This window comes from Geotrypetes seraphini, chromosome 5 (genome assembly GCF_902459505.1).
Source record: "Geotrypetes seraphini chromosome 5, aGeoSer1.1, whole genome shotgun sequence".
Classification (NCBI taxonomy): Eukaryota; Metazoa; Chordata; class Amphibia; order Gymnophiona; family Dermophiidae; genus Geotrypetes; species Geotrypetes seraphini.
The window spans coordinates 206,056,640-206,083,890 of NC_047088.1; the positions used below are offsets into that span (position 1 = coordinate 206,056,640).

General features: G+C 42.1%; 1 protein-coding gene across 4 annotated transcripts in view; it reads right to left on the reverse strand.

Moving 5' to 3' along the window:
• The window catches only part of B3GALT1 (beta-1,3-galactosyltransferase 1), a 464,138-nt gene extending 444,773 nt beyond the window's left edge, over positions 1–19,365 (reverse strand). For all 4 annotated transcript variants that reach the window (XM_033946930.1, XM_033946929.1, XM_033946927.1 and 1 more), the window contains exon 1: positions 19,247–19,365. The gene's annotated coding sequence lies outside the window, so the exon portion shown is untranslated. The remainder of the gene's footprint in view (positions 1–19,246) is intronic.
• Between the last annotated feature and the right edge of the window lie 7,886 nt (positions 19,366–27,251).

Below are 27,251 nucleotides of genomic sequence, written 5' to 3' on the forward strand. Positions count from 1 at the left end.
CCGCCATCTTTTTTTCAATTTAATTTCTGTCAGAGCTGACAAGTTCAAGTTCCAAATCCAAGTTCTCAAACATAAGAAGATCCAAACTGTAAGAAAGCCTTGATTGCTTTGTTGCTCAAGTTAGGATAACTAGGATAACTTCTGCATAAAAAATAAAACTAAAATTACTTGTCATTAGTTTTCAAGGACCAATCACGTCAAAGAATGATGCTTGTCTGGGCGGTTGTATCCTTACACACACAGATGCTTATAACATTAACAGACTCCTGTGTAGGCGTTGTACATTTCATCTATTCTAGTGTATAATTATGAAGGAATTTTTTTTTTTTTAAAGTAAAATTCTGGAATCTCTCATGGAACACCCAGAATCTCTTCAGGCCACACCACTGTGCTGTGGCACACAGTTTGAGAGAAAGTATTCTACATAGACAACTTATAAACAAACTGAGTGCCAATGGTATAGGATCTAAACCAGCGGTCTCAAACTCAAACCCTTTGCAGAGCCACATTTTGGATTTGTAGGTACTTGGAGGGCTGCAGAAAAAATAGTTAATGTCTTATTAAAGAAATGACAACTTTGCATGAAACAAAACTCATTATAGTTTATAAATCTTTCCTTAATTGCTTCTGATAATTTCAACTATACATAGCTGAAAGCAGTGCAGCATGCAGAAAGTGAAGTTTAGATAGTTTTTTACTTTCTGCATGTTGCACTGCTTTCAGCTGTGTATAGCTGAAATTACCAGAAGCAATTAAGGAAAGATTTATAAACTATAAAGAGTTTTACCTCATGCAAAATTGTGATTTAGATTCTAAAGCATCAACTGCAAGAGACAAGATTTTGGTGTAGTCCTCTAGGCTTTTTTATAAAGGGGAGAATCAATATCCAACTTGTGCCTGGAAAACTTGTGCCTTAAGTGTCCGGTAGTCGCGACTGCAACCGCCTTCAGCTCTCGCCTCCTCCAGCACTGGACACAACCGTCATCTTACATCAAGCGGTCACTGCCAGGAAAGGTGCCAAATTTCACGAGAGTTCACGAGATTACGTATAGCTTTAAGGCTCTGTTTGGTCCATCTCCCAAATATATAATTGGGCTTTTTTCTTTTGTAACATAGTAACATAGTAACATAGTAACATAGTAGATGACGGCAGATAAAGACCCGAATGGTCCATCCAGTCTGCCCAACCTGATTCAATTTAAATTTTTTTTTTTTTTTTTTTTCTTCTTAGCTATTTCTGGGCGAGAATCCAAAGCTTTACTCGGTACTGTGCTTGAGTTCCAACTGCCAAAATCTCTGTTAAGACTTACTCCAGCCCATCTACACCCTCCCAGCCATTGAAGCCCTCCCCAGCCCATCCTCCACCAAACGGCCACAACAAACATAGGAGAAATTCGCATTTGAATTTTCTTTTCCGCCTGTTAGGGGCTGCAAATTAAAAAAATATCAAGCAGCATTATGGGGTAAGAATCTGGAACATCTGATTATGCTATTTGATTTAGGAGACATTTAAAGACATATTTGTTCCTGAAACATCTAGGCAATTAGTTGGTATGGATATTGTAACAAATTACCTAGATCATCATAGTATTATTTCTAATTATCTGGTTATCTAATTTGTCTCTTAATTGTAATCTTTTTAATTTTTTATAAACTGTTAGAGCTTGAATTAGAGCAACGAACAAACATTAAATTTCTTGTTAAACTTGGCAAGAGTGGAAGTAAAATCAGGGACATGTTAGTCCAAGTTTATGGGGATAATGCCATGAAGAAAATGGCAGTGTACAAGTGGATTAAATATTTTTGTGATGGGAAAGAGAGCACCACTGATGAAAAAAGGTCAGGGCGGTCAGTAGCGAGCAGAACTGAAGAAAACATTCCAAAAATTTGTTGAATTGTGCGTCAAAATCATCGGCTGACTGTGAGAAGCATGGACCATGATAGAGAAACAGTTAGGAAAATCTTAACTTAAAATCTTGGCATGAGAAAGGTATGTGCAAAAACGGTCCCGAAGGAACTCACCAATGAACAAAAGCAAAGAAGAGTCTAAGTTTTCCAAGACCTTTTGGAGAGGCAAGATGCTTTAGCATGATTGCATTTAATTCATTAGGGTAGTCATGCCTTAAATTTAAGTTTGGACTCCCAATTCATTTTGACTTAAAGCAGATTATTAATGTTTTCACAAAACCAACTTCTTAAGACATTATTTGCTATGGACCCCTCAGACTGTTACTCATAATTTAGGAAAGCAACTTAGATCCTATAGATGGGAACTTGATTCTTTGCTCCTGCCAAGCATTTTGCCTAAACCCCCTAATTTTGATAGCCACCTGTTGCTGGATGATGTTTTTGCAATATAAATTCCATTGGGGCAATATTCAGTCTACAGCAGTATGCAGCTTGTAAGGTGCTCCCAGCTACAGGTTGAATTTACCTTGGATATTCAATACTGGGGAATCTGTAGCTCCTGACATTAAATATCTGGGTATGTGCCCTGTCCTAAAAATGATGAAACATGGATGTACCAATAGGACCCTGAAACCAAGCATCAAAGTGCACAATGGATGTCAGCCAATTCTCCATGACCAAAAAAGTTCCACCAGTCCAAATCAAAAGTCAAAATGATGTTGCTAAACTTTTTTGATATTGGAGGGATTGTTTATTATGAATTTGTATCAACTGGACACACAGTTAACCAAGTTTACTATTTGGAAATGCTGAAAAGGCTGCATGAAAAAGTTAGACAAAATCGACCTGAACTTTTTGCCAACAACTCATGGCTCTTGTATCACAACAATGCACCAGCTCACACAGCACTGTCTATGAGGGAGATTTTAGCCAGAAAACAAATAACTGTATTGGAGCACCCTCCCTACTCACCTGATCTGGCCCCCAATGACCTTTTTCTTTACCCGAAGATAAAGGAAATATTGAAAGGAAAACATTTTGATGACATACAGGACATCAAGGGTAACATGACAACAGCTCTAATGGGCATTCCAGAAAATGAGTTCCAAAATTTCTTTGAAGGGTGGATTGGTGCTGGCGTCGGTGCATAGCTTCCCAAGAGGAGTACAGGTGACCATAGTGATATTCAGCAATGAGATATGTAGCACTTTTTCTAGGATGAGTTCGCAAACTTAATTGTCAGTCCTCGTAAGTGCACAAGAATCAGGCCTTTTCCAACTAAAGGAAGCTCTGGAACCAAAGTCACAGGATAAGAGTGAAAGGACATAGACTCAGGAGGAAATATATACATACTAGTGTTTGAGCCCGTTACATTAACGGGTGCTAGAATATATGCCTGTCTGTCTTTCTTTATTTATGTCTCTCTCCATGCTGCTGTCTCTTTCTTCCTTTCTTTCTGTCTCTCTCCCTCCTGCTATTTTTCTCTCTCTCTCCCTGGCACCCTTTGTCTGTCTGTCTGTCTCTCTGGTCCCCTGTCTGTCTTTATTTCTGTCTGTCTCTCTCCCTGGCCTCCTTTGTCTGTCTGTATTTCTTTCTGTCTCTCCTCCCCCTCCCCCACTTTCCTTTGCAGAAGCAGCAGCGGTATTTCCCTTCCCCTCCAGGTCCCTGTGAAGTAATAGCAGCATTTCCCCCCCACTCCCTTCTCCTCCCCCCCCCCCCCCCCCCCACTTTCCTTTGCAGAAGCAGCAGCGGTATTTCCCTTCCTCTCCAGGTCCCTGTGAAGCAATTCCCTTCTCTTACCGTGAGCTGTCCTGCTCCGTTCGGCCCTTCCCTTCTCTTAATGCGATCTGGCCTGCTCTGTTCGGCCCCTCCCCCTTCCCTTCCCGCGGGCTGGCCTGCTGCGGCCGAAGGTTTTTGTTTCAAGTTGTAAAAGTGTCGGCGGCGGCTCCTCTCACGCTGCTGATCCTCCTGTAAAGAGCAGCCTGCGATGGTGGCCGGCTTTAGCGAACCTCGCAGGCCGCTCTCCAGCCTCGGTAGCACTACCGAGTTGAGAGCGGCCTGCGAGGTTCGCTAAAGCCGGCCACCATCGCAGGCTGCTCTTTACAGGAGGATCAGCAGCAGCGGCGAGTAAGGGCTGAGGTGTGTTCCCTGCCGAGGACACGGGCAGGGAGAGAGCTTGCCTGGCTTCCAGGGTGAGTGAGGGCAGGAAGAGGGGAGTGGCCAGAATGTTCCCTGCCGCTGGGTTGGCTGCCATGGATCACACACCACAGCGGCAGGGAACACGAAATCCTAAGTGCGCATGTGCGCTTAGGGTTTTATTATATAGGATGCCCTCATAATTGTGAGTTAACATATTAATTCTGTCGCTCTATAACTGAATCTCATATTCAATAATAAATCTAACATGATTTGGTACTGATGAGGTAGAGCTAACACGTCTATCATATAGACCAGCTAAGTATTTTTACTGAAAGGAACTCTGCTAATAAATTTTAAAAAAAGAAACACTAAAAGTAAACAACAACCCCCACCCCATCACAATTTGTGACTCTTCCATGAATACTGGAAATCCTAATGAAATGTGTGCTAGAAAATGCATTCTTCCAATACTAAAATATTCATGAATCTGCAGTGCTTGGCTATTTTTGACTAATGGCTATCTTTTGGCATACCTTTGATACATCCATTCCCATGTGTTTTGGACACTATTAAATAGCACACAAGGTGCAGGAAGATCCTCAACCAGTTCGATATTGGATTTTTGTGCAACAACCAAATAAATTACAAGTCATTGGTCCACAAAAGGAGAGGCATGACAGAAGGCAAGAAATGAATGCCATACAACAAAAGAAACTGGATCCTATGTAATGAGTATAAATGGGGGGGGGGGGGAGATAAAAATCATATGCTGTACAATACACAGTGCTAGAGAGCATCTACAGTATTCATCTGTGTTCAGAGCTTTCCTTAGAATTAATGATTTTAAAGCCTATGGGCCCCAAAACCAGTTGGTGCCAGGCAGTGTGCTAGCAACCTGATGCCGGCACTCAACCCAGATATTCAATGCTGAGTCATTTCTGGCAACTGGCAATGAATATCCAGGGGGGGGGGGGTATGGCCAGCTCTAACTTAGGCCCTCTTTTACAAAGCCGAGTGCCCATTCAATTCCTATGGGTGTCGGAGCATTTACCACACCGGCCTGCAGTACCGGCTTTTGTAAAAGAGGGGGTTAACCAGCTAAGCAGATATTCACAGCTGGCCAGTTAATAATCAGAGAAAGATAGGATTGCTATTCATGTGGTCCAATTTGCAGCTAAACTTAGCCGACTAGCATGTAAATATTCGTGGCTAACCACTAACCGCAAATATTAATTGGAGACAACTGGCTATATCCTACTGAATATTAGGGGTTAGCCAACTAAACGCTATTTACCCAGCCAGGAGCTGTTCCTGGACAGTTAAACTGTACTGAATATCAGGTGGTATGAGCTTTTGTAGTTCTTTTAAGTTTAGCCTCCTGCTATATCTGTCTCTTTTACAAATAAATTTATAGATTACACAATGTAAAAAAATTTTTTTTTTTTTTTTTTGTTCCTGGTTAATAAGTGTTCTTGCTTAACTGCCACAAAAGTGCCCTCAAACTTTACTTTGTGACCAGGACGTTGATATTTTGAAATTTACCTTTTTTTGCAAAACATTCCAGATTGATTCCAAGCTGAGTAAATTTAGGGACCCTTTTACTAATGCCAACAAGATGGAGAGGGCTAGGCCACTACTGGACAAACTACACTGGCTTTCTGTAAAGAAAAGAATTCACTTCAAGATGGCATGCATGATCTACAAAGCAATCTATGGGGAAAACACTGGGGGACTCGCCATCCCATTCTTCCTCAACGCATGTGCGGCCCAACACTTCAAGATTCCCTTCCCCTCCTCTCAGCAAGTATACCGGAAGAAAGACTACCTTCGAGTTCCAAGGACTACTCATATGGAGTAAATTGCTGGAACATCTAAGACAACCTACCATGTATCTTCACTTCCAGAAAATGCTTAAAACTCACCTTTACACACCAGAACCCTAGGATGAGAACCCCAATGTCTGCACTTCCCCTAACCTGCATCTAAGAGCCATAACAAACTCCTTAGACACCAACTCAGTCAGTACAGCAATTTTTACATAGCCTTGCAAAACTAATGGGTAGGGGAGAATCCTTAAAAGATAACAAAATGTTTTCAATTTTAGTATTAAAATATGAGGAAAAACCTCAGCGGATAAATCTTATCTACTAAGACAAGCCCTTTTACCTTGGATCAAATATTGAACTGTATCAAACAATTCTCTAGGCCAACAAAGAGCAGACATCACTTTTTTAATGAAAAAAAGTCTTCCTTGCTGTTTCAGAAGACTGAGGATATTCATCTTGTTTTAGTTTTTAAAGAATCAATCATTTGCAGAGTCTGACCTCCGCCAAAATCACTCAGATTTTCAGAGTTCATGCAGAGGTTTATTCGGTGTATATGAGCTTATACCTTTCACTACAATAAACAAAAATGCAAGAAAATGCTAAGAGACATACAAACAACATCAATCAAATACATTTTTGAACCTGTAATAGTTTCCTTTATTAAAATTATAATTGCAGGAATTGCAGGAATTTTTAAGAGTCTAGTTACAATAGTTGGTGATCATTTAAATTAATTAAACACTGAAATTGAGCAGATCAAGTAGCATAAGTTACTATAGCAATCTTTCTTTAGCCTGACCTGTTTTAGAAGCGTCCAAGTGCCACAAAGGTTCCCAAACTGACCAGATGATACAATGGATACATTAAGGTATGACCCTACACACACACACACTCCCCCACTACTCACTAACCTCCGCCCACCTCCAAAAATCTGAATGAAAGAGTACATACCTGTCTCAAGAACAGCAGCACTTGGTATGGGAAAACCTAGTAGAGAATCACACAGGTGTCTTAAGTAACCTAGTGGATGGGCTAGTGAACCTTAGAGAGGAGAGGCCAGGCCCATAAGCTACTCTAACCATTACACTTATGGTGGAAAGTGTGAGCCCAATAAAACCCACCATAACCATACTCTATTGTCATATACTATAAGTGGGGTAGTAGACAGGTGGGTCGTGAAGGTTTTAGAGAGCTCAACATAAATTATAATGGGTATATGGTGAGATGTACTTCTGGCACTCTTTATGTGAAGTTCACAGTAGTGCCCTCAAAGGTGTCCCACTGCTCTGTTGGCATGCCTGTGTGGCCAATCTATCACAATGGTGGCCACTCCCACATCTAAATGGTCTGGATTTCAATGGTTTCAACTTGTATATTTCTTTGGTAGAAAATGGGGTATAAAGTTAGGCATCCTAAGGGTTATACCTCCTGTTGGCCTAGATACCCAAGTAGGCGATTTTCAAAAAAAAATTATTTTTGGATGTCTAGCTATTCGGCTTTAAAAAATGGATGTTTTTGTGATTCTGACTTTAGATATTTCGCGGGAAACGTCTAAATTGCACTTAAGGTGTCCTTTTCGAAAATGACCCTCCATATATACAATATTCTTGGCCTAAAATAACATTTATACAGTGTTTTACAAATGTTTGATTCAGTTTTATCTAATCGAATCTACGTAATCCTCATTTTAATATACTGCACCTTCCCTAAAACATAGGGCTTGACACACTTTACAAATCCCATTAAAACAGTATAACAATAGGCAGAAAGATCAGGCATAAATGACCTTTGAAAAAGTAAGATCTATAGATGTTTGCAAAACAAATAGTAAACATGCTAAGGGGTAAACTATTCCACAAAGAAGTTACAAGTAAATTAATGGAAACGCTTTTAAAACAAGAGAATAGTCAAGTTTCTGGAGTCCTGTGGATTACAGGACTGGAGGCAACATGGATTCACTAGAGGTAGGTCTTGTCAGACAAATCTGATCAATTTCTTTGGGTGACCAGAGAATTTGATAGAGGATGTGTGCTAGATGTGGTGTACTTAGATTTTAGCAAAGACTTTGACGGTATTCCACACAGACGTCTAATAAATAAACTGAGTGTCCTTGGGATGGGTCCTAAAGTGATGGGCTGGGTTCAGAACTGGTTGAGTGGAAGGTGACAGAGGGTAGCGATCAATGGAGATCACTCTGAGGAAAGGGATGTTACCAGTGGTGTGCCTCAAGGTTCTGTTCTTGGGCCTATTCTTTTTATCCTCTATAATAAAACCCTAAGCGTGCATGCGCACTTACAATTCCATGATCCCTGCCACCGTGATGTGTGCCTCTGTGGCCGTATTCTATTTGCGGCACATGCGATGGCTTGAGACGTGTGCGGCAGTTTGCGGTACGTGTGCCAGCTTGTGGCGCGTGCAGCAATTTGAGCGGCGGTGGCAGTTTGTCTCCTGATAGCTGGCGCCTAGAGCAACGGCAGGAGAGTGTCGTGTGGGTGCTGCAAGGTGTCTCATACTGGTAAAAATTCTGCTACTGCTCTGAGAAGTGGGGGGAAGAGGGAAAGGAGGCTGCTTTGGGGGGAGGGATGTGCTGGAGGGCAGACAGCAATCATACTTTGCTCTGGGGGGGAAGACAGAAGGGGGCACAGAGAGAAAGGCAGGCATGGCGCAACAGAGGGGCCAGGGAGAGAGACAGAGAGATTGACAGAGAAAAAGATAGACAGACAAGGGGCCAGCGAGAGACACAGACAAGACAGTCAGACAAACAGCAGCCAAGAAGAGAGAGACAAAGAAAAAAAGACATACAGACAGCCAGCGGCCAAGGAGAGAGAGACAAAGAAAAAAAACCCAGACAAACAGCCAGTGGCCAAGGAGAGAGAAACAAACAAACAAAAAACCCCTAGACAAACAGACAGCGGCCAAGGAGAGAGAGACAAAGAAAAAAAGGCAGACAGACAGCGGCCAAGGAGATAGAAAAAAAGACAGACAGGGGGCCAGGGAGAGACACAAACAGAAAGAAAGACAGGCAGCCAGCGGCCAAGGAGATAGAGAAAGAAAGAAAAAAAAAAAACCAAACAAACAACCCAGACAGACAGCAGCCAAGGAGAGAGAGAGAGAAAGAAAGAAAGAAAGACAGACAGACAGGGGGCCAGAGAGACAAACAGAAAGAATGACAAACAGCGGCCAAAGAGAGACAAAGAAAAAAAGACAGACAGAAAGCAGCCAAGGGGAGAGAGAGAGAAAAAAAAAAAAGACAGACACATCTGTTCTAGCACCCGTTAATGTAACGGGCTTAAAGACTAGTCATTTTTATAAATTATATTGCTGAAGAGTTGTCGGGTAAGATTTGCCTCTTTGCGGATGATATCAAAATCTGCAACAGAGCAGACACGCTGGATGGTGTGAATAACATGAAGAAAGACCTGGTGAAGCTTGAAGAATGGTCTGAAATTTGGCAGCTAAAATTTAATGCTAAGAAATGCAAGGTCATGCATTTGGGATGCACAAATCTGAGGGAACGGTACAGTTAAGGGGGTGAAGAACTTATGTGCACGACGGAAGAGCGGGACTAGGATATGATTGTATTTGATGATCTTAAGGTGGCCAAACAGGTTGAAAAGGTGACAGTGAAAGCTAGAAGGATTCTAGGTTGCATAGGGAGAGGTATGGCCGGTAGGAAGAAGGAGGTATTAATGCCTTTGTAAAAGACTCTGGTGAGTCCTCATTTAGAATATTGTGTACAATTCTGGAGGCTGCATCTTCAAAAAGATATAAAAAGGATGGAGTCAGTCCAGAAGGCTATTAAAATGGTGTGTGGTCTTCGTGATAAGGCATGTGGGGACAGACTTAAAGATCTCAATCTTTATACTTTGGAGGAAAGGCGGGAGAGGGGAGATATGATAGAGGTGTTTAAATACCTATGCAATGAGGGTGAAGTTAAGAGGTGATAGGCTCTGGAGTAATCTGAGGAAATACTTTTTTACAAAAAGGGTAGTAGATGCGTGGAACAGTCTCTCAGAAGAGGTGGTGGAAACAGAGACTGTTCAAGAAAGTCTGGGATAGGCACATGGAATCTTAGAGAGAGGAAGAGATAATGGTTACTCAGATGAGCAGACTGGATGGGCCATTTGGCCTTTATCTACCATCATGTTTCCATGTTTCTTTCCCCCTCCCAGTGCATCTTGGGATCATGGGATGCAGTGCATCTTGGGATGCAGTGGGAGGGGCCTAAGGCCCTGATTGGCACAGTCGCGATGTTGGGGGCTCACTGCCTGTGAGGGAGGGGAGCAGAGAGGAATCTCCCTGCCATCTGATCCTGGCAGGGGGGAATACCCATCAACTGATGACAAGCCCTCAATAAGCAGTCTTGTACTCCATCTCTGGGTGGTGGAAGGGTGGTCAGTGACCACTAGGGGAGTATGGGGAAATCATGCCTTAATTCCTCCAGTTGTCATCTGGTCAGTTTGGGCAGCTTTGGGGCACTTAGACACAACTAAAATAGGTCTAACTGCCAACATCTAAGTTCCTTGAAGGAAAACTTTAATTATTACTGCAGTACATCCAGGTTTTAAGCTCACCTGATTCCCACCCCTAACACACCTCCCAACATGCCCCTTTGAACTCTGGACACACAACAGCTTAGAAGTGCTGCTGTACATCCAAAAGTTGGTTTTGATTATTGACACTTGAACGTCCCTGATATTAGGACATTCAAATGCCGATTTAGGCTGGTTTTTGGACGTTTCAAAGTTTTGATTATGAACCTCATATTGTATAACTGCTAAAAAAAATGTAAGAATAAAAATGTGGCTTTTGAAAATGCCTAATACGTACATGCATGCATAAATGTTTTTATTGTACTTGTGACATGTATCTTGTTATTTTTGTGTTTAATAAATGTTGTATGTTGCTTTGCTATGTGAACTGAATTTTTAGATAATGCAGATTATAATCTGTTTTATATTGAATGGGGCCCTTAGTTTTAATGAACTATACTTTCCCACTGCCCTTCCATATGTTATTGGGGGCCTTATCTTTAGGCTCATATGAAGACTGGATTGACTGGAGCATCTGGTGTTTCTTGAAAATGAACCCAGAGTCAGTATGGTTCCTGCCTCAGAAATTTACAAGGCTGTAGTTTTATTTTTCTTCTTGGCTTGGATGTTGGAAGTATAAGGCATACTTGGTGATGCTTTTGGTTTAGATTTTGTTAGGGAAAATATATTAGTTTGTATAAAATAAGACTTTATAATAAACCTGCTAGGAAAACATATCTACCTCATGCTTGTGTTTACTGCTTTTGCTATACCACAATAAATCATTATGCATAATCTACAACACTGATCAGATGTTACTTCTTTAATATATTGTATAGCTATACAAATTTAGAGCAAGTACAAGGGCAGTTGATCAAATTTGGTTGTCAGACAACAATAAATTAAGGTATATTCCTTCTTGGACTGCACAGGATTTCAATGAGTTGTCAGCTAATTCTTCCCTGTGAGAGATTCCTGGCCAGGTTTGCCAGGAACCCTGCACATTCACCCAGTCAACACACATAAACCACTTTAGAAGGTGCAACAAAATGTTTTATCGAGACATCAACTTCAGCCTATTCCCTCATAGGCCTAGGAAAGGAAAATATATACTTTTAACTTTTATATCTCGTTTCTACACTTTAGGCAATTAGCCATATCATGTTTAGTCTAACAACTTTAGCTTTTGGTCAATTTCCCCAGTTTTCTCAGGTTTAAAGCACAATAAGACTGGTTCCTAAATCACTTGTTAAATAGTCCAAACAGAAGAACATTTAGGAGAAAAAAATCCCTTTTCTCCAGCAAAAGTCTCAACTAGCTTCAGCTCATTAGCCACACCCCAAATACAGGACAGTCACCTTTAAACCAGCAGGTTCAATTTACAGAGGTCTTGGATTAGAACACAGCTCTATAGTGTTTTCCTGGATGGGTTCTTGGCTAGCTCACTCTAGTCCTCCCCAGGGCTTGAATGCAGCCACGGCTAGAGAAGATTTCTCTCCTTCAGGATCCTCTCACTCTGGGACCTCCCTGAATGATTCTCCTCTGTGACAAATAAAAACCTCCCTTTCTGAGTTCCACCCCATGACTCAGCAGGATTACTTTGTTAAGATGGTTCAGCACTGAGCTGTAAAGCCCAGTGCGGTCTGAGACATATAGTCTACTCAGTCTTGGACTAGCAGCCCCCTGCTGTACGGCGGTGGAATGGTAGCATTAGTGGAAGATAACCCCTTACTCTTTCACATTCCCACTTGTCTGAGTTTTTCCTTTTCTATGCTGGAGGCTTCAGAACAGATAGACACAATGCCACCCTAGCACTGTACATGCATTATAAGCCACAATTGTGAAACCTGGTACAAAAAACCTTTTGGAGGTTATTTTAGAAGTTCTATTCTTGTTTTAGACATCTGAAAACTGGCATTTAGATGTCCAAAATCCAATTTTACAAAGGTAGGAAATGAACAGCTAACACTGCAATATGTCCATATGGCAAGGGGTTTGTTCTGGGTGTGTTTTGAGAGGGACTAGGGAAGGCCCAAAATATGGACCTTCCAACTCCAATCACAGAAAGGCAAAGGACATCCAAGTCTAAAATTATGGACATTGTTATTTAGACCTCATACTTGTCATGTCAAGGTTACACAAAGGTGCTCTGATTGAGCAGCTGTCCACTGGAGGAATTAAGGCATGACACCTCCTTAGTCCCACAGAGGTTGCAGTCCCCCTGGTCTCTCCCCTGAATGTCTAACTGGCAAGGAATATGAGGTTTTCTTACAATTTTAGGTATTATGGATATTCTTAAGAGAGCAGCATGTAGATTGGAGGACTAGCCTAAAGATTAGTAAAGTAGACTATGAACCAAGAATCCTGGGTCAAATCCCATTTCAGCTATTTTTTTTTTTAATTGTGAGCCCTCCAAGGATAGAAAAATACCCATTGTACATGAACATATAAGACATCACTGAGTATATCACTTAAAAACAATTTTTACAATGAGTGCAAAAAAAACTTTATTATATATCAGCATTTTATCTGGTCATTCCAGCTGTTTATATTATATTTCAGATTCAACCAACTCAAAAGATACTTGTCTCCATTAATTAAAGAATTTTTTTTAAAAAGTGATAGGGAAATATTTATTATATTTACTAGAAGTGTTTTTTGGAGAATATTGCATCTTATAAAGTGGCCAAACAGACATCCAAGTTCTTTTGTTTCCCCCTGTTCATAATTTGAATGTTTCAGTTTGTAAACAGGATGTTCATGCTGGATGTTTCCAGTATATGGATGTCCTTCTCACATGTATTTTATCACAGGCCATATCCTGTTCTAAAATACACGAGATATACACTAAAATCACAAATGGATGACTAAGGCGTTACATCAAGCTTTGCCTGAGATGATTGCAAATCTGACTCATAAGCATTCCCGCCATTTATATTCTCCATGCAGTTATTGGAAATACCCTTATTACGACAATTAAGTAAGGTGTCTATTTTGTCTTGAGTTTTTTATGTGGTAGGCCCTCGATTGTGGAATGCACTTCTAGAAGCAGTTCATTAGATTTCAACATTTCTATCTTTTCGTAAAGTGCCTAAAGGCACTTTATTTCCAGGAGGCTTTTTGTGCAGTGTGATGTGATGACATTGTTGTGAAGACTATAGTTTTAACGAGTATGTCCAAATATTATGTATGGTTTTTGTGTGTGTGTGGGGGGGGAATTTGTAACTCACACAAGTTTTGGGATGTGTAGGATATAAATGTTTTAAATAAAATAAATAAAGTCTGATTTGCATCCTTTCTAAAATGCCTCTTGAAACCTCTCAGCTTTCTTATTGTAAATAAATATATGTAAATAATTGACTGTAAATTTTGGGAATAGGTAAAACAATGATCCTGCAAACCCCTAGGACCTTGCAGATCTCTACTGCATGTCCATTAAAATCTGCTTACCTCGGGGGTGAGTGGGATCCATGGGGTCTCCTGCAGACCCCAAACCACAGCAGTCACTTTCATTATAAGGCCTTACGTGCACCAAGAGGGGTGGTCCACGCTTGGAGTCATTGGTGTCTGGCTCCCCCCCCAGCGTCCAGTTCTCCCCGCTGGCGTCCGGCTTTCCCCCCCCCCCCCCCCGGCATCTCACTTCCCCCCTGGCCTCCCCGCACCATTTACCATATAGAAGCAGCCTACAGCAAAATCGCGATGCCAGCGATCTTTGCGCTGCTTCTTTGCTGTTTTCTCTGCCACGGTCCCGCCCCTCCTCTGACGTCGCGATCTTGCTGCAGGCTGCTTCTATATGGTAAATGGCGCGGGGAGGCCAGAAGGGTGAGCAGTCCTACGGGGTGGGGGTGGGGCGAGCAGGCCTTCAGGGTGGGGTGGGCAGGCAGACCTTCAGGGGGGAGACGGGCTTTCAAGGGGGGATGCAGGCCTTCAAGGGTAGGAGGGACAGGCCTTCAAGGGGGGGGGACAGGCAGGCAGGCCTTCAAGGGGGGGAAAGGCCTTCAAGGGAGACAGGCAGGCAGGCCTTCAAGGGGGGGACAGGCCTTCAAGGGGGGGACAGGCCTTCAAGGGGGACAGACAGGCAGGCAGGCCTTCGGGGGGATGCAGGCCTTCAAGGGAGGGACAGGCCTTCAGGGGTGGGATGCAGACTTTTAAGGGGGGACAGGCCTTCAGAGGAGGGGGGCCCTGGTGTAGAAGTACACGGAGGGAAAGGGGGTTCAAAGAGACGTGCATATGCCGGACTTTGGGGGGGAAGAAATAATGGGTCTGAAAATAGAGGAGAGGGAGAGAGATGATGGACCAAGGGATTTAGGGAGGGAAGGAATAGAAAGGGAGAGAAGTTGGACACAAGGGATGGTGTGGAGGGAGGGATAGAGATACTGGATAGGAGGGTAGTTGGGAAAAGAAAAGGAAAGATGGTGGACCCTGGGGTGGTGGGGAAGGAGGGAGAGATGCTGAATGAAAGGGTAGTTAAGAAAAGGTGGATCTGTGGAGGGAGATGAAAAAAAGGAAAGATGCCAGACCTCCTGGGGAGGGAAGGGAAACGGAAGGGGAGGACAGAGATGGATGGTTAGCACAGAGAAAGAAGGAGACCCTGGCAAGCAAGTTATCAGAAGACAACCAGAGCCTTGGACCAACAAGATATGAAAAATAACCAGACAACAAAAGGTAGAAAAACTAATTTTATTTTCTGTTTTGTGATTACAATATGTCAGATTTGAAACGAGTATCCTGCCAGAGCTGGTGTTAGACCACAAACGTGAGCTAGGATTTAACAGAGAGAGGAAAAGTCCTTTTTGTTTGTTTATTTTATTTACATCACAGCGCCAGTGTGGTTAGGAGAAGCCAAAGGGGGGTGAAAAAGCTATAAAATAAACCCACCAGGATGTTTGAAAAAAACACCCAATTGGGCAGGAAAATCGTATCAAAAAACCAATTCAATAGGCTGAATCGAATCGAAATTTTTTTCCTGAATCGGGCAGCATTAGTTTGCGCTACTGTCTTAGACTTTAGGACCTGGGATTGGGGAGAGATGGCATTCTCAGTACTTTATAATGCAAGTGAAATGAGGATTTGGTCAGACTTTTGAAGGGTCTGCAGAAGAAAAATATTGTATAGGCCGGGGACATGAGACAGCAGGAAATGGGAACTTTTCTTCCTTCTATTTTTATGAATGGCAAGGCTGAGGATGTCAGAGAGTTCAGTTAAAATATGTGCTTTATAAGAAAATATAATAATGTGTTTTATAAAGTTTATAAGCATTGCTGGCCTACCCGGTGAGGTGTAACTAGTGGTGGTGGTGGTGGCAGCGTGTCAATGTGTTGAGAAGAAGAGGTGGTCTGGGAAATTCTGCTGAGCAAACTCCGGGCCCATTTCCACCCCCCAGTTAGTCCACTCCACTCAACTGGTTCATACACTGAGTGGGTCTTTGGGTGTTGTGCCTGGGTAATTGTTTTGGGATATCTTCCAGTGGTTTGTCAGTATCTCCTTGTGGTCCAAGGAAGGAAACTTTGTTAACCTTAGCATTGACCTTCAGAATATGTTTGTAACAGCGCTGCTTGTGTGGCATTAGGCTATGTAGTGATCGAAAGAAAAAAACAGACCTTTGCACATTTTTGCACTATATGGTGGGTGTATGAGGAGATTCACATTTCCTGCACAGCTAAGTCCATGTGAAGTTACCTTGTGCTGTATGTGACATCTAGAAAGGTCTCTGTTTGGAAGGAAAGATCTAAGCTTAAAAATGAAGTGGCCAGAAGTTATGGTAAAAGCAGATAACTTAGCTGGTTTTAAGAAAGGTTTGGACAAATTCCTGGAGGAAAAGTCCATAGTCTGTTATTAAGACATGGGGGAAGCGTCTGCTTGCCCAGGATTGGTAGCATGGAATGTTGCTACTCTTTGGGTTTTGAGAGGTACTAGTGACCTGGATTGGCTACCATGAAAATGGGCTACTGGGCATGATGGACCATTGGTCTGACCCTGTTAGGCTATTCTTATGTTATGTTCTCATCTGTAGGGGCCTTTGTTTTCACTTCTTATTTTAATGTATTTTTTTCTGGGAACTTATCAGTGTTTTTTATAATGGGAACAAAAATGGAAGAGAATTAATGTGTGTGGAATGGGGGGGGGGGGTAACTAATTTCTTCAGCTAAATAATTCAATCCACCTCAACCAGACATAGGAGAACTCACGCACCATTCACACACCCTCCAACCAAAATCATAAAAAAAAATAAAACTGTTCGACAACCTCCTAGCCATTTGAGCTGCAACACTCGACCCAACTCTACAACCTATTGACCTCAATCACAGACTACAAAACTTTAAAAAAAGAAATAAAAACCCTTCTATTCAAAAAACACATAAAACCGAACTAACACAATCAGAACTGTCCCAAGCATCACCTGCAACTACTCCATACGTACTTCTAATGTCATGACAATTCAAACAAAATTTATGTTATTATGTTATGTTTGGAATAATGGTTACATATATGAGGTTCAATAAAAGAAAATTTTCACTGCCTGTTTCTATTCTGACCACTTATTCCGTTTCATGGTTATTACAAAAAATGATGGGCCCCGGGTGCCACATACCCTAGGTATGCCACTGCTTACAATTCTCTATTTAAAAGTTTGGACAATCGTTTGTCATCTGCAAATCTAATTAGGACCTTTTATCCAGATCATTTAAGAATATATTAAACAAAAGCCCAACATCTCCATAGATAGGAAGAGGCAGTCGAATTTGTTTTCTTCATATGCAAGAGGTTATGGCTTTGCTGAAAGATGTTATGACATAATACTTGTAAACATTTTGTCCTGCACCCTTTTCAGAAGAATAGCAGAAATCAAAGAGGAAAATGTTATTAAAACACTGAACTCATTAATCTGTCCTTTTCCTGCATACTCATTATAGGAATCCTTAAAATAAGATCTCTTTGCAGCACCTGAAGACCAGAGATTGTCATCGGTTCCCTGTCTGTCTGGGTAACAGGAAAGTGCTGCTAGGGAATCTGCCCAGGTCATTCATTATATAGTACAGTGTTATATAAAAAATGTAATTAAATTAAATGTTTGTTTTAATGATGGGTGCTATAGCAGTTGATTTTTTTATACATAATACACAGCACATCATTTGCTTCAAATGTTTCACTGTCAGATCTCAAGCAAAAATACTGTTTTGTCTTCACATTTCCACCACAGCATGAAGAACTGTAAAACTTGATTTTAGAGTTCACTAGATAGATCACAGTGATGCAACGCTAACTTGTGTGATGTAATTGATGAAAATCATGAAAACAGACTAGAGAAATAAAAACACTCTGCCATTTAACCAAATAAACAATGCAGATCAGTCAGCTATCCCAAGAAGCTGCTGGTATTTGAAAAGAATATTTTAAAATGATGATTTTCATAAAGCAACTCATGACAAGAAAGCTAATAATAAAACAGCACTCGGTAGAACAGAGGTCAGGACCTCAGAATAAATCACTGGATTTGGAAAACTGCATCTTTTCTTTTTCCAGTGTAGCATCAGGATCCCTGATTCTCAGTGGCTTTGCTTTTAGCAGGCTGTTAACATGAACCAACTACCTGAGAACACAAAACAGAACTTTCTCCAAGTGTCCAAAATGTCACTGTTGTTCAAAGCCGTCAAGCTGACAAATAGTCTGCAGTATGTCTGGTAAACAGTTTTCTGTTTACTGTCCATAAAGACTGAGGAGTCAAATTCAACATCATAATAAACAACTTTTTGTTTTATTTTTCTTATGACTCATAGAAGAAGAAAAAAAAGCCACAATCATTAACCACCTTCAATGTGCAAGTTCATTTAGATAAATAACTGCAAAGTAATGGCATGTATAGTCAGAGAACAGAGAACTATCTTAGTAGCTAGCAGTTTATTTAGTAAGAAATCACTCCTGCCTTTCTTCTGAAGTCGGCATCAAGTTGGTTTACTTAACCAAAAACCAAATATGGCATGCACTCTGCTTTAGATGAGGAAATTATGAATGCCTTTACCTTAGAAAAGGGCAACAAAAACAAAATAAACCCAAACCTGTGCACATCCTCCATCATCAAAGTACATTAACAAATCAACAAAGTATTTTTTTTTTATAAGCTATGCCATGCAAGATAGTGTAGGGATGCCTTCAGACTGAGTTAAGCCACAGCAAAGCTCAGCTCAGTTTAATGAGTAATCTCCACACACAACCTTCCAAGAAGCAGAAGTAACAAAAAAAATGCATGTGTTCAACGAAACACTAAGAAAGATTTAATTTCGTACTACTCTTTGGAAAAAGCAGGCTCCACAGGGAGGCATTCATGAAAATAAAATATATCTCTCATCCCGAACATAACAGGGAAAATGCAATCTACAAAAACGTTTTGAAATGGTACCATTACCATGCCTCTGTGACTATTTCATACAAATGCCTTTATTTTAATTATAGCAATAAAGTTCAATTTGCTCTGTTTTCACGAGCCACGGTGGACTTCTACTAGAATTACCTTGTACCAGTAAGATCTACAGTACTGCTTCCTCAGCACACCGTTGCTGAAGGGCATATGTAGAGAGAGAGCTTCAATCCTTCATCCTCAGCGGAAAGTATCCAATGAACGTCTTTTCTCAAAAGTCTGCAATTCCCACAGCCAGTGCATTATTCCCTCACAGACATCTTGCACATCGCTTGCCCTTGGTTACAACGAGCGGCTTACAAAAAATGCTAATTGAAACCTAACACCCACACCAAGCGCCCGCAATCTCGGCTGCCGTTTCGTCTAAAACAGCCGCAGTTCCACAAAGCCAGCGGGACGGTGTCGTTTTCGGCAGCTGCACTCACCTTCGGCCGGCGGCGGGCAGGCTCAGTGCGGCTCCGCCGCTGCCCCTCGGCTCCTCGGCTCCCGCATCTCCCTCAGCCTCTCAAGACACAAGCAGCCGCGAGCTCCTCAGACAGCCAGCTGCAGCCCGAGACACCCTACGCTGGAACAGGCCCGCCTGACGGACGCTCGCTCTAAACCAATCACAGCCGTCAGCGTCCCCGATTGGACCCAATCAGAGATGAGAGTTCGATCACTTCCCGCCTGGCTGCCCGTCCGTCGGCGTGGGTGTACCCGCTGGAGGCTTGTGGTGTCTGAGAGCGCGAGGTTTGTGCGGTTCTTGCCGGAGGGGCAAGCGCTTCGTACGGATCTTGTGTTCATGTACAATGTGTGCGCATTGATAGTCCTTTGAGATAGCCAGACACGCAGCGGCAGGATCTGGACCCTCTGGCATAATATTGTGGAGAAAAATGATCTCTAGGTTTACGGTTGACATGGATTGTAAGTGACTTGTGCTGCAGTGGGGCAAATCTTTAGTAGCAAGTGGTCGCTTGACAGCTCGAATGAAGCGAGAAGACATGGTATTAATGTAGACATTTTTTGCATGCACCTGTTTAATAGTATTGCCATGATTTTGTTAGACTTGGTATGTTTTCACCTTCTCTTATACCAACACACTCATTCACCAGCGTACAACGTGTATGCCTCGAAAGTTATTTTAAAATTCCTGATTTATTCAATATGGCACACCTATAAATACAGTTCTAAGACAAAGTTTGTGACTCAGTAAGATGCATAAGCGCCAACTTTTCAAAATGATTGGGGATGCTAAACTCAAAGGAAATGATCCCTCCCTTGACACAGTCAATGAGTTTGCTCAAATACTGGGAGTGCTCAAGTAAACTAAACTAAACTAAACCTTAGGTTTATATACCGCATCATCTCCACAATCGTAGAGCTCGGCACGGTTTACAGGAGTTGAGAGAGAAAGGAACTCCATGAAGGTGAAAGGGTATAGAGAAAGGGTATAGAGAAAGGGTGACTGGGGGGCTTACGATGCCAAAGATGGGGTAAGTATTACATTTTTGAAAATAGCCAGGTTTTCAGATGTTTGCAGAAGAGTTGGAGAGAGCTCAGGGTCCGGAGGGGGGAGGTAAGGTTGTTCCAGAGCTCAGTGAGTCTAAAGGGGAGGGAGGTCCATAGTTTTCCTGCGCGGGATATGCCTTTTAATGAAGGAAAGGATAATTTAAGTTTGTGAGTGGGTCTGGTGGTATTAAGATTTAAGGAGTTCCAGGAGAGTGGGATGAAGGGAGGGAGGATTTTGAAAGTTAGACAGGCGCATTTAAAGTGGACCCTGGCGATAATCGGAAGCCAGTGGAGCTTGGACAGGAGCGGTGAGATATGGTTGAATTTACTTTTTGCGAAGATGAGCTTGGCTGCGGCATTCTGGATCCGCTGAAGTCTATGAAGGCTTTTCTTGGTAAGGTTTAGGTAGATTGAATTGCAGTAGTCCAATCTGGACAGGATGACAGAGTTGGCTCCTGTGTTAAGATGGTCTGAGTTAAGTACCCACAGAGTTGGCTCCTGTGTTAAGATGGTCTGAGTTTTAGCACAGTTCGCTTGGTACTCAAAAATCTGATCGGAGTCTAAACTCTGATGAGAAAGAAAGATAAACATAAAACAAAAAAATTTCATAGGTATCCTTGTGTGTTGTGTGAAAAGGTATGTAAACCCTTCCTTCATTCAGTGACTGGCCACAGATTTTTTGGTTAGTCCCTTACATTAAAAGCCTGTTTGTGACTTTTGAGAGTTTCCTTGTATGAAAAACTTGCTTCAAGTTTTGCCTCATTTTCATAGCTTATGTTAAAGCTTTGGCCTGGTCAATCTGAAACATACTCATATGAGGGGCCACCGAAACGTTCTCAGCCCAATCAACAAAGCTAGGGCAGTCTCCATCAAGGGCTATACAGGTGGTCCAGCAATTTCCACTTTTTTTGTTTCATATTTTTCCAATGGAATGAAAAAAGTGGAACATCACTGGACTAAGTGTATAGCCCTTGATGGAGACTGCCCCAACTTTGTTGGTTGGGCTAAGAACTTCTCAGCAGCCCCTTTTAGCATCTCTTGTTCTTCAGCCATTCTGTAATAGATTTACTACTATTTGGAGCATTGACTTGTTACATGGTTCACTTTAAGCTAAGGGAGACGTAGCCTAATGTTCTCCTCTAGAATTTTCTATAAACTAGAATGGGTGTTTCCATCATTATTCACTCAATGCGATGTACAGCCCTGAGTGAATAATGATGGAAACACCCATTCTGCTTTATATCAGAAAATTCTAGAATAAGTCAAACATTTGCAATAGATAAGTACGGAAGTAAAACATATTTATTTATTTATTATTTTTTTTATTTATCACATTTCAAATTTTACATTCAAGTATCCACTTGTACAGAAAGTTGAAGAAAGCATGCAAACTAAAGACGCGACTAGGAACACCTAGCGCACTATTATAATACAAAATTATATAGGAAACATAAAACTCATAGCTTAACTTCAGCTCAAGTCCTCAATCTAGGTCCAAGATTGAATTAGCGAGTATAAACCAAAATAGTATAAAACATAAGGAAAATAAGATCCCTCAACTGAAAGGAGATATCCCTTAATATTCAAACTGCACTCAAAACTTTCCCTTCGTCCATTCGAGCTCCAGCCAAGAAAGCTGTCAGCTGGGGAGGTTCAAAGAAAACATATTTTTTCATATGATAATGTATTATACATTTACATGGATGACGAAGAAAAAATGACCCTCCAAAAGAGATAACCCCTGGCTTTAACATAAGAAATTCTCGTCTCCTTTTCTGTGTATCCCGTGCCAAATCTGGAAACATTAATACTTTCTGACCAAGAAAGTCTTTCTGTTTATTCTTAAAGAAAAGCCGAAGCAACCAGTTTTTATCTGGTGCAAAGGCTACCGTAACAAGTAATGTAGCCGCCACAGCAGACTCTCGATCAGAAAGTCCAGCATTGCTGATACATTAAGCGGTTGAATATCATCCTGCCGTTGCAATTGCTGTTCCTTAATTTTTGATGGCAAGTAGTAGATGTGGGTAAATGGTGGAATCATATCTTCTGAAATTTCCCAAATCTCTGTTATACAGTGGTGCCTTGCATAAAGAACGCCTCGCACAGCGAACGCTGCACACAACGAACTTCATGTCATGATTCATACAACGAACTTCGTTTCACACAACGAAGTCGCCCGAGCTTCCACGATCGCTGCCGATGTATTGCATCCTTCTGCGCAGGCACTGCAGGCAGTCGTTAGTCACTGCGCTTAACGCGTTTCACATAACGAACTTTTCGCATAACAAACTTGCTCCTGGAACGAATTAAGTTCGTTGTGTGAGGCACCACTGTATAACGTTTTAACATATCCCTAGGCGGCACTGCTGCAATCCTAGGGAAGTTAATTAATCACAAGTTATTATTTCGTGGAGAGTTTTCTAAGAATTCCAATTTTCTACGTAAATTTGAATTGTCTCTTACTAATGTTTCACTGAGTTGTTTAGAAACTTTTAATTCTTGCTGAATATTCTCAATAGAGTCCTTTGAGTCCTTCATATCAACCTTCAAATTCTTAATTCTTAATTCTGATTTTTCAATTTATCTTCTAGCAATGCCAGCTGAGGTTTTAAAGATGTAGCCAGATTAGCCACAAGATCCCAGATAGAGTCTAGGGTTACTTCTCTGGGTTTTTCAATAGTGTAAATATCTTTAATAATTTTGATTTTCTCACCAGCTGAGAGCAGGTCCTGGTTGTCCCTCTCCTGGGCTCGGTTCCCCACCGAAGTTGTGGAATCCTCGGCCTCTCCTGGGCTCACCTGAAAAGACAGGGAATCCATCTCTCTGCTCCCCTCTGTGCTTTTCCTGGCCTCTAAGGGGAGGTGCAAACAGTCCTCTGGTAGCTTCTCCACTCGCGGGGAGCTGGTAATCCGAGGAGGTGGGGGAGGTGCCCTCGCATCGGGGCTTAATGTTGTTTCCCAGGAAGCCGCCTCAGTCTCGCCTCTCCGAGGTGCCTCTACTGGGCATGCTGACACTGCCGTTGCCGGGGTATCTTGCATACGGCGCAGTAGAACTCCAGTGTCGCCGAAGGGAGAGGCACCCGAGTGCCGCGAGGCTCCAGCAGTGCTACGGCCTCTTCTCTTCGGCATATTTAAGATGAAGAAAACCTTCCCAAAAGGGTAAGATTATTTATTAAGCAAACTCCCGCGGCGTGCAGTTCAGCTCAGGGAACCTTCGGCCATCTTGGATGATCAAAACATATTTAAATAACAATAAAGGTATGGCATATACCTTATCTTACATTACAATGTTAACAGAATACTAAATAAAACATTTTAATAGACAGCATAGGGTGTAAGCAAAAATGGGATATATACAAAGGGGTGTTGAAAAACTCTCAGCCCAACTATCCAACTTCCTAAATACTGATGCGTTATTTTGCTACTATAGCTGAAAAGAATGTTACCTTATTTCGTTAAATGCCAATTTGCAGAAATGACATTGTTTCAGATCATTGATTGAACCATAACCACTTCTTGGTTGGACTGAGAACTTTTCAGCAACCCCTCGTAAATAGATAAGACAGAGTAGCAGATATTTACTAACCCCCCCCCCCCCCCTTTTAAGAAAGTTCGGTAGAGGTTTTTACCATGGCCCAGAGCACTAAAGCCTGGATTCTGTATAGGGGCCTTAGGCACCTGGACCACAGGCCTTAGGATGCTGTGGGATGAGCTGGAGAGGGGCGGGCCTGCCTCATTTTGATGTAGGCGAGCCTGCCGGCCGGACGGTAAAAAGACCCGGCCAGCCAGCCAACTTTTTAAGCTTAGTTGGGGAGGTCTGGAGGGGGGTGTTAGCAGAGAGGGTTCGGGGGGTCATCTTGCAGCAGGAGGGGTTGGGCACCCTCCTGCTGGCGATCGTCGGGGGGTAGGGGGCCTACCGGCAGGAGGGGTTGGCCACCCTCCTGCTGGCGATCATCAGGGGGGTGGGGGTCATCTTCCGGCAGGAGGGGTTGAGCACCCTCCTGCTGGCGATCGTGGAGGGAGTGGGGGAGTTATCTTCCGGCAGGAAGATCACTTGGCACGATAAGTATAGCAGCCGCTATACATTGTAAGCCTACATTGTAAGCCTACATTGTAAGCATCTCCCGCTCTACTAGGGAGACGCATAGGGCTGCCTTGGTTCACCTAAGACTACCGCCTAGCCTTAGGCTAGCTTAGGCAGGCTTGCGGACCTCCCTAGACTCCCAGAGGCACCTTCAATATAGGCAGCCTGCCTAGGAAGCATTATTTTTTTTATTTTAAATGTGCATCCCAATTGGCTGATTAGACAGCTGTAGGACGCCTACAGCTGCCTACAATCAGGACACAGTTTACAGAATCCAAGCCTAAATGCTCTGATGCCCATAGAATTCTTTTGAATATCAGAATGGGAATGTGCCTGGTGATCATAAGAATTGCTTTACTGGGACAGACTGAAGGTCCATCAAGCCCAATATCCTGTTTACAACAGTGGCCAACCCAGGTCCCAAGTACCTAGCTAGATCCCAAGGAGTAAAACAGATTTTATGCTGCTTATCCTAGGAATAAGCAGTGGATTTCCCCAAGCCATCTCAATAATGGCCTATGGACTTCTCTTTTTTAAACCCTGCCAAACTAACTGATTTCACCACATTCTCTGGTAACACATTCTAGAATTTAATTTCAAATATTTTCTTCGATTTGTTTTAAGTCTACTACATAGTAGCTTTATTGCATGTCCCCCAGTCTTAGTATTTTTGGAGTTAACAAGTGATTCACATCTACCCTTTTTACTCCACTCATTTTATAAGCCTCTATCACCCCTGAGCAGTCTCTTCTCCAAGCTGAAGAGCCCAAGCCGCTTTAGCTTCTCCTCATAGGGAAGTCATCCCAAACCTTTTGTTATTTTCATTGCCCTTCTCTGTACCTTTTCTAATTCTGCTATATCTTTTTTGAGATACAGCAACCAGAACAGCACACAGTACTCAAGCTGGAACTGTGCCATAGAGCAATACATGTGCCATAGAGCATTATAACATTTTCATCTTTTTTTTCCATTCCTTTCCTGATAATTCCTAACATTCTATTTGCTTTCTTCCCAATGTTTTTCCAATACACTAATGTAATGCTTACAGAGTTTCCAGGGAATGAGACATACCACCTTGGTGCGCCTTTATTTAGAAAATCTTTCTGCCATCAGCACTTCACAGCCAACCATGAGAAGAGTATCTTAATATGGGTGATCCTGTGCCTTGTCTCTCTTGTCTTAATGTGGGTTTATTTACTCTGCCTCTGGGTTGGCTGAGGACTGGTCTAATAGTTCTGCTTTTATGTTCCTTGTATTTCTTACCTAAGAGCCTGCTGTGTGTCTTATATCTTGAATTTTTTTCAGCTTCCTATCTTTTCCTGCTCCTGTGCCTGGTTTTGTCTGTTTCTTGTTTTGCTAGGTCATGTTCCTGTAAGCTGTGGCTTTTTTGTTTGTTTGGTTAGTTGGTTTTTATTTTTTCTTCACTGGAATTGTACAAGACATTTATTTCAACAATTGGAATGGTGAGTAAGGTATTTTGAAATTTGCCTTTTGTTGATAACGCTGAATAAATCTGACCTTTATAAAACCCTCTGTGGGGTTTACACTCTGTTTTGTTTTTCTCAGTGATTGTCCACACTTCAGCTGGGGTCTCTGGGACACATCTAGCCAATCTGGTTTCCAGGCTGTCCACAATACATAGGCATGACATAGATCTGCATTAGAGAATGACACAGGGACAAATTTGTCCTTGTCCCCGCAGGAACTCAATTACCCCATCCTCATGAGTTTTGTCCCTATCTCTGTCCCTGCCTTAACCTCACAAGCCTCAAACACTTATGATTTTAAAATGTTTGAGGCTTGTGCAGATGAGGATGGAGCTTGCAGGAATGGGGCAGGGAGAGGAAAAGAACTCTCCAGGATGGGACGGGAAAATGAGTTCCCGTGGGGACAGGGAAAAATTTGTCCCCATGTCATTCTCTAATCTGCATGTATTGCCTCCATTGCTTGCAATCCTATCTCGTGCATAGTTGTGGATATCCTGAAAACCTCACAAATTGGGCATATGGTGAGGACTGGGTGAGAACCATTGTATTAAGCTGATAAACTGTGACCTGTGCTTCCTAACTCAGGTATTTGAAAGGGTTATATAACTTATAATTCCATAGGTCAATAGCTGCATGTGACACATTCCGTCTAATCTTTCACAGAACTGGCACAACGATGTATTTTTCTGTGAATCAATCTAAAGGTGTGACGATAACAAAGATATGAATAATAATACTCATAATGAATGAGTCAAATAATATTGTATTTGTAATGAGAGAATTCAGAAATGGGGAACATGCGTTGTAATGCGCAGTTTCTCCCTGTACGGTATCTGAAATGTAGTACCCCACCAAGGCACATGATGCATAAAAAAGTATATGTGCAACAAATTAACCTTAATTATAAATCATACTCCAGTGGAAAGTGCACTTAACATTAGGGGCTCCTTTTACAAAGGTGCGTTAGGGCCTTAACGCGCGGAATAGCGAGCGCCAAAATGCCGCGTGCGTTAGCCGCTACCGCCTCCTCTTGAGCAGGTGGTAGTTTTTCAGCTAGCGTGCGCTAATCCGGTGCGTGCGCTAAAAACGCTAGCGCACCTTTGTAAAAGGAGCCCTAGATACAGCCAATGAGACTTTTGAATCGGCACTTTATTTTGCCCTGATGAAGCCCAGTCTGAGGTGAAATGGGCCCCATTCGCTGTATCTAAAGTTAAGTGCATTTCCCATTGGCATACAATTTATAATTAAGGTTAATTTGTTGCACATATACTTTTTTATTCAAAGGCACTTTTTTGAAACAGTGTAATTTAAAAATTCACTAGAACAAGGGATGTTACAGGACTAATGAATGATAACTAACCAATTACAACCG